This window comes from Chenopodium album, chromosome 9 (assembly GCF_948465745.1).
Source record: "Chenopodium album chromosome 9, dcCheAlbu1.1, whole genome shotgun sequence".
NCBI classification, from domain to species: Eukaryota; Viridiplantae; Streptophyta; class Magnoliopsida; order Caryophyllales; family Amaranthaceae; genus Chenopodium; species Chenopodium album.
Window position 1 is genome coordinate 54,025,973 of NC_137842.1, and position 8,152 is coordinate 54,034,124.

At 41.1% G+C, this 8,152-nt stretch overlaps 1 non-coding gene across 1 annotated transcript; it reads right to left on the minus strand.

Moving 5' to 3' along the window:
• Positions 1 to 7,816: 7,816 nt before the first annotated feature.
• On the minus strand, positions 7,817 to 7,923 carry LOC145561054 (small nucleolar RNA R71). Its single transcript, XR_014093638.1, has one exon. It is a non-coding gene; the product is annotated as a small nucleolar RNA R71 (small nucleolar RNA).
• Positions 7,924 to 8,152: the final 229 nt, after the last annotated feature.

Here is an 8,152-nt window from a genome sequence, read left to right on the forward strand (position 1 = left end):
CGATTTCATCACGAACTCGCAGAGCCGCCCGTTGGCATACACCCTCAAGGGAGGATGGCTTGCTAACGCGTCCAAACTCTTAACCATGGTACCCTTTTGACACCCAAAGTTTGACCAATAGTTGAACATAGATCTTCACTCTAGGTTGCGAACTTTTTTTACATCATCGTGCCTAAATGCTATGTGATTGTTTGGTGCTAACCTTCATGTGTTTACTCTTTTGTTTAACCCATGACCGAGGGTTTTTATTCTCACATAGTAATCAGTACAGACCTAAAATAGATTAAAATCTGGGAAAGTCACAAAACTGACCTGGAACTGTGCACCGTGTAACGGCATGTTCTACCGCGCCACGGTGAACAATGCCGTGACACGGGGCTTTCTACCGTCTGACGGTAGACTGCACCGTGACACGGTGCCCAGGAAAAGTGTCCTGTCAGTTTTTTTTCGGTTTCTGTGCGAATGTATGTGGTTGTTGTGTCCAGTTTGGTGTCATGTCTAGATGTACGGTCAAAACACGCGTCCATAATCTCACTTAATCACTCACATATCGTTTTCACACACTTTTTTTAGTTGTGCACTACTTTTTGACCGTATTTTAGGGTAGTCTTGTTTTTTTTGTGTCGTTTCTTTTTTCGGAGTAAGTCGGATGATATCCTCCCATATTTAAAAAATAAAAAATTAATAGATTTTTTTTATAAAAATTAAAAAAAAAAAAATCTTATTTTCTTTTTTTAAATCCGGATGGGTTATGGTTAAGTTTGGTCATTAAAGGTGTGTTTGTTTCGGTGTCACAACACTTGGTCAAGAAGCAGGGTAGATTGTTATGGTTCGAGTCAATACCTCAACAACCTCTTATACCAAAGAGGCGTACAAGGAAACCACCTCAATCATCTCCACAAGATTCATCTCCAGTCTACTTTCAACCAATGGCTACTAAGGAAGACATCGAGAAACTCAACAAGACAATTGAAAAGTTGTCTAACATGATGCAGACACTCACCACTAGAGTCAGCACGGTAGAACAAGAAAGTCAAAACAATGTCACTACCGCTGAAATGGACAAGATTAAGGAACAGATGAGCAAGATTTCTGAAGAATTCACTTATGTGGAACAGCCTGTCACCTCTTCGTCCATAAGACACAAGCTTCTTGAGAAGTTTTCTACTGCTGACATTCCCAAATTCAAGCCTACTGATAATCCACTTTTCCATTTGAAGGCTTTTTCTGCAACTATGACTCTTAAGGGAGTAGATGTGGCACTCTTCCCTACGGTGTTCCCTCTTTCCTTGGAGCCTGCCTGTCAACAGTGGTTCTATTCTTTGGAATCCAAACATGTCGCGACCTGGGAGGATGTTGCTGAAAGCTTTATGAATCGTTACAAGTGTAACATTTAGGCCAAGACTTCTGAACGTGAACTCTCCATTCTCAAATTGAAAGAGAATGAAGGCTTCACCACTTACTTAAGCAGGTGGAGGGAAATAACTGCGCTCCTGGTGGATCCCCCCAAGGAGAAAGAAATGGTTTGCTTGTTCATTGCCAATCTGACTCATAAGTACAAGCAACACTTGAAGTTTCTGCCTCTGAGTACCTTTGAAGCTGTATACGATATTGGAATCAATATCGAGGAAGAACTAAAGAAGACTGCTGGTAGAAACAATAATAGCAGCACTTGGAAAAACAAGAAGAACGACACTCCTTCTTCGTCTTCTAAGCCCAATAATGCTACCAACAATATCAATATCAATGATGTGCAGGCCCTTAATGCTCCTATAAGATTTCAAAGGCAAAGGAGGGTTTACACGCCTTTGGGAATGACTTATGATGCTGCTTATGACCGTTTGCATGGTCAAGGACTGATTATGCCAATCGGACCATTTCCAGAACCTTGACCAGAGAATAGGACCGCTAGCTATGACCCCAATGCTTATTGCAAGTTTCATCAAGGCAAGGGTCATAATACTGAGAAGTGTTGGAGGTTGAAGGATGCAATCCAAGACCTGATTGCTGCTAATCAACTTCCTGTCCCTCCAGGGGGCACGAAGCCTAACATTCAAACAGGTCCTCTTTCTGATGCTTTGGCTATCATGGGAGATGAAGTCTCCTTTGATCCGTCAATACTCATTCAACCTGTGAATGAACCTCTGCCGGAAGTTGTATTTGTCTCGAGTTCTGAAGAAGTGAATGGAATTTGGGATAGTGACGATGAAGACGTCTATCTCAAGGATATAGCCTGTTCATCTCTTGGAACAAGTGAAGATGTTTGGGGGGACTTTGAGGTCAAGGTTCTCACCAGAAGTGGACGGTTGCAACAACCTAATCCACCTCCACTCCACCACAATCGCATCCGATAGTTGATCCCATCGATCCTGTGAACAGTGATGTTGTCAAACAATTGCAAAAGACCAAGGTGGAGATGAATGTATGGAAGCTTTTGGCCACCTCCCACGAGCATCGAAAGGCTGTGATGAATGCTCTGGTGAAAATAGGAGTTGATTATGACATGACTCGTCAAGGATTGGTCAACTTTCTCACTACTGAATTGCCAAGTACTAGCAATCTTATTTCATTTTCTGACAAGGATCTGCCCCCGGAAGGGGATCAACATAATAAGGCCTTACACCTTAATGTGGTGTGTAGGCAGATGAATGTTCCTATGATCCTGGTTGATAATGGCTATACAATCAATGTGTGCCCACTCCGTACTGCAAAGAAGTTGGGCATAAAGAATGAAGAACTAACTCCCTCCACTCAAGGGATTCGCGCTTATGATAATACTCACCGTCAAGCCGTGGGTACTATCATACTAAACATAATTACTGGGGCCATTGAACGTCGCACTAAATTTCAAGTGGTGGACATTAAGGCCTCTTTCAATCTGCTGTTAGGACGCCCTTGGCTTCATGAGCTAAAGGCGATTCCATCATCGCTGCACCAGAAAGTGAAAGCCATAGTTGGAGGGGTTCCAATCACTATTGATGCTTCTCCTATGCGCATTCAAGTTATCGACACTCCTATCGTCCTTTTCGAACATGACGAAGAAGATGAAGATCTTTGGGGGTTTTCACTAGATGATGTTCTCGTGATTGAAGAGGAGAAAAAGTGTCATCTTGAGTTCGATCCCTATTCAAACACCAATATTAATGCCATTATGAGGAAGCAAGGGCATTTCCATGGAATGACCCTTGGGCTCAAAAAGAAAATGGCTGAATCTTGGGGCCATCCTGGTGCACTCAAGAAGGATACTTTTGGCTTGGGATTCAAGCAAACAAAAGAAGAAGTGAAACAAGCTCTATTGAAGATGAAGGCTCGCAATAATGCTCGAATCACGAAGACGGAAATGGCCATGGTTCCATATCTGTTCACCCTCAATGGCCAGTACATCAAAGAAGGGGAAGACTTCCCATGCTATGAATACCCTGAGCCATTCGTCCACGATGGGAAGAGTGAACCAGGATTCGAGATATTCCTCGATTGTGACTTTTTTAATGAATACGAAGAGCTCTTCACAACCGATAAGCCAGCTAGCCCAAGCTCTGATGATCTGAGCATAACCTGGTTTTTGGAATGGAGAAGAATGAGTCTAAGTCCGTCTGCAATGATAATTCCGAGCTTGTTCAAGCTGTTATAGCAAACAAGGATTTTGATCCCTCCGAATTGATCGTCCAAGCTGATAATATTTCAAGGGGATGGCGCAAGACATTGAGGATCACTACGCCAAGTGGAGAGAAGTTGGAAATAACCACTGGCAAAGGTCCTATGTTTGATGAGTCTGAGTCGTCTGGGTCCGAGTCCGAGTCCGAGTCTGAGTCTAAGTCTGTAGACGAGTCCTTAGAGTCCGAGGCCGACCCTCTTTCTGCTATAGAGTTCAATCCTGAGTCTCTTGTTGAGTCCTCTCTTTCTAGTCCAAATAATTCCGGTGAGGTTGCAGCCGACCTTGCCTCTCTTGATGTATTAGCCAATGAGTTCAATAAAATGAATACCTTTGCTTACGATGCGTGTCATTCCCCTAGCCTTGATCAATATTGCTTTGCTAATGATAAAAATGACAAAGAAATAATAAAAGCAATGGAAGAACACGAAAATAAAACAACAGTTATCGAAGATACAGAAACAATTAACATTTCCAATGATACGACTATTAAAGAAGTAAAAATTGGATTAACACTAAGTCAAGATGAACGCAAAGACCTAATTAACTTGCTTAGTGAATTTGTTGATGTATTTGCTTGGTCATACCAAGATATGCCAGGAATTGACAGGGATATAGCTCAGCATACGATACCACTCATTCCAGGTATGAAGCCTGTCAAACAAAAGCTGCGCCGCATGAAACCGGATGTGGCTCTCAAAATCAAAGAAGAAATCAGAAAGCAGTTGGCCGCAGGTTTCATCAAAGTATCCAAGTATCCAGAATGGATAGAAAATGTGGTTCCAGTTCCAAAGAAGGATGGAAGGGTCAGAATGTGTGTTGATTACACGGACCTCAATAAAGCAAGCCCGAAAGATGGGTTCCCTCTACCTCACATTGACATTCTGGTCGATAACACAGCAAACCATGCACTCCTATCATTCATGGACGGTTACGCCGGATATAATCAAGTATTGATGGCCGAAGAAGATATGGAAAAAACCACATTCATCACGCAATGGGGTACATATTGCTATACGGTAATGCCATTCGGGTTGAAAAACGCGGGTGCCACCTACCAAAGAGCAGCTAAAACATTGTTACATGACATGATGCACAAAGAGGTGGAGGTCTATGTCAATGATATGATCGTTAAGTCTAAAGTCGCCCAGGCCATATTATTGCACATCGCAAGTTCTTTGAAAGACTCCGCAAGTACAACATGATGAGACTAAATCCAGCAAAGTGTGCATTCGGAGTCACGTCAGGAAAATTACTTGGATATGTGATCAGTTCTCGAGGGATTGAAATAGATCCTACAAAAGTAAAGGCGATCATGGCCATGCCACCGCCCAAGAATGAGAAGGAGATTCGAGGTTTCATTGGAAGGTTGCAATATATAAGTAGGTTCATATCAAAGCTCACAGCAATATGTGAACCTATATTCAAGAAGCTTAAGAAAAATGTCCCAGTCATATGGGATGACGATTGCCAAACAGCTTTCGATAAAATCAAAGAGTACTTGGCAAACCCACCCGTGCTAGCGCCAGCAATACCTGACTTTCTTCTTCTACTCTACCTTACGGTCACAAGAGAAACGATGGGGGAAATTCTAGCACAAGAGATCGAAATCAAGGAGAATGCAATCTACTACTTGAGTAAGAATCTTCAAGGATATGAGACACGATACACACCACTTGAAAAATTGTGTCTCGCACTTGTGTGGGCCGCACAGAAACTAAGACATTACATGCTCACTCATACAGTGCATGTCGTGTCCAAGATGGATCCTCTCAAATACTTGTTCGAAAAAGCGACACTCAATGGAAGATTATCAAGGTGGATAGTCAATCTTGCTCAGTTTGACTTGAGATTTGTACCACAAAAAGCCATCAAAGGTTCTGCGGTTTCTGACTTCTTAGCAGACTTTCCGCTAGAAGAAGTTGAGAAAGAAGAAGATGAGTACGATTTCCCTGACGAAGATTTACTCATGACCAAAGATGATAGCTGGACGCTCTATTTCAATGGAGCTTCAAACCAAAAAGGATGTGGTGTAGGAGTCTTGCTTGTATCACCCAATGAAGAGCACATCCCAGTTTCCATGAAGCTCGACTTTGATGTCACCAACAATGCCGCAGAATATGAAGCATGTATCTTGGTGATGTACACGTTCTATACCATATTTTACCCTCATTTTATAGCTATTTTCGTATGGTTTTTGAGCTCTGCGGAGTTACTTCTCGCTAATATTTTCTTCTCTAGTATGGTTTGGTCTATTTAATTGATTTTGTAGGCACATGAAGATTTTTGGATGATTTGGACTTGTTTTAGATAGCCATGAGAGCTTACAAAGATGGTAGAGAATTTTTTTGTGTCCGCCCTGGAGGGCAACATTGCCCTGGCAGCCAGGAAGAAGGAAGGAAGAGAAATGCGGAGAATATGAAGAACTCAACTTCCGTCCGCCCGGACCGGGCAGCCGAGGTATTAAATGAGGAAGCTAGATGAAGAAGCGCAAGCCGGTTTTGTTTCTCGCGCCCGACCGAGCGGCTTTGCCCGGTCAGACCGGGCGGAGTGTTGAAGACTGCGTTTTCCTATTTTTTCGGGCTTTTTTATATTAGGGGTTATAATTACCTATTGTAAACCCCGACTAAAAATACTTAGTTATTTTTTTCTAGCTTTTAAACATTCATTAGAACCCTAATATTCTCTCTAGATCTAGATTAATTTGCACTTTCAAGTTTTGATCTTTGTTCATCAACAATTGGTACTTTTCTTCATTCAAGCAATTGGTATTCATCTTTATTTCTTCTTTTACTTTTAATTGGTTATTAATCATGTTTTCTTCATTGATTATTGTTTTTGCTTTCATTAATATGTGTGAGTAGTTTCTTTATTCCAAGATCTAGCGGAACCCGAATATAATTAATGCATGATTTAATTCTTTAAATTCTCTAATAATAATTGTAATTGATATGCTTAATTGAATATGCTTATGCCAATACTAGATTAGGGATAATTGGTATTGTTATTAATCCTTTGTTTTAATCGCAACGGGAGTTGGGTTTTAACGGATTTGAATAAATCAATTAAGGGTTTGAAGTTCATCACGGGAGTAGTTGAATGGATGATTAGGAAGTTAGAGTAATGCGCTCAAGGTCTTTAATTTACATGATTCCACGGAAGTAGTCTTGATTGTGATTAGAGAAGCCATTGATAACTCGGGAGAGACCATTGGTATTATTCATGGATTACTTTTCCTTTTTAATCAATTAAATTATGTGTTAGGGGAAGAACGACTATTGCATTAATTGTATTCGTGGTGAAGCTTGATCTTGGATGTTTTTAGCATTGAATCGTCATTTTATTAGATTTTATCGTTTTAATTAGTTCTTTAGATATTAATTCCCATTTATTTGATTTGGTTACTTGCTTGGTAATTGCTTGAGTCTATTTAATTGGTTGAACCATAGTCTCTTGGGATCCGACCCTTGCTTGCCTGTCTACATAGTAGTGGTCTAGTTAGGTTTGTTTTTGTTAGGTACGCGACACGCCTATCAAATTTTGGCGCCGTTGCCGGGGACTAACGGTTTTATTCTAGTTAATTGTGATTCGTTTTTACTAAGCATATATTTTGTTTCTTCGGCTATTGTTCCTTGTGTCTTTGATCTCCCGTTTTAGTTTCTTTGTTGCATGCAAACTCGTAGTTTGGGTTCAGATGATTTAACACCTTTTGATTCTGAGATCGAAGCTACTGCAAGAAGACGAAGAGGTAGAAGAAGGAGAAATCGAAATATAAGAAATATGGTCGACCCAGGAACAAAATCTCTTTTGGAGTATGGTATTCCGGATACAACAACCGGATTTCTTTCCAGTATTGTTAGACCACCTGTCACCGCTCAGAGTTTTGAGTCGAAGCCCCAATTCATACAGTTCATCTCCAATGATTCTTTTGCGGGCTCATCAAATGATTGCCTTGTGACTCACATTGATAGTTTCTTGGAGAAGTGTGACACTATGAAGCTCAACGGTGTCACTGATGATGCTATTAAACTACGCCTTTTCCCTTTTTCACTAAGGGATAGGGCAAGGGAGTGGCTATGAGATGAAGGTATTGGTTCCTTTGATACGTAGGACAAGCTTGCTAAGGCCTTCTTAGTAAAATTCTTGGGGCAAGAGAAAACCGCGAAATTAAGGAACGAGCTATCTACCTTCCGTCAATCTAATGACGAGTCTTTATATGAGGCATGGAGAAGGTTTAGGCGATTGCAGAGACAATGCCCTCACTATGGTATTCCAGAGTGGATGTTGATCCAAACGTTCTATAATGGTTTGACCCATGAGTTTCGCATATACATTGATGCTGCGTCTGAAGGTTCTATCATGACGAAGAATCCAAATGATGCGAAGGATTTAATTTAGAAGATGGCGGCTAATGATAATTACCATCCAAGGGGACGAAATGCTATGAACATAGGTAATAAACATGATATTGATGCTCTAACCATGTTGACTAGTTCTGTG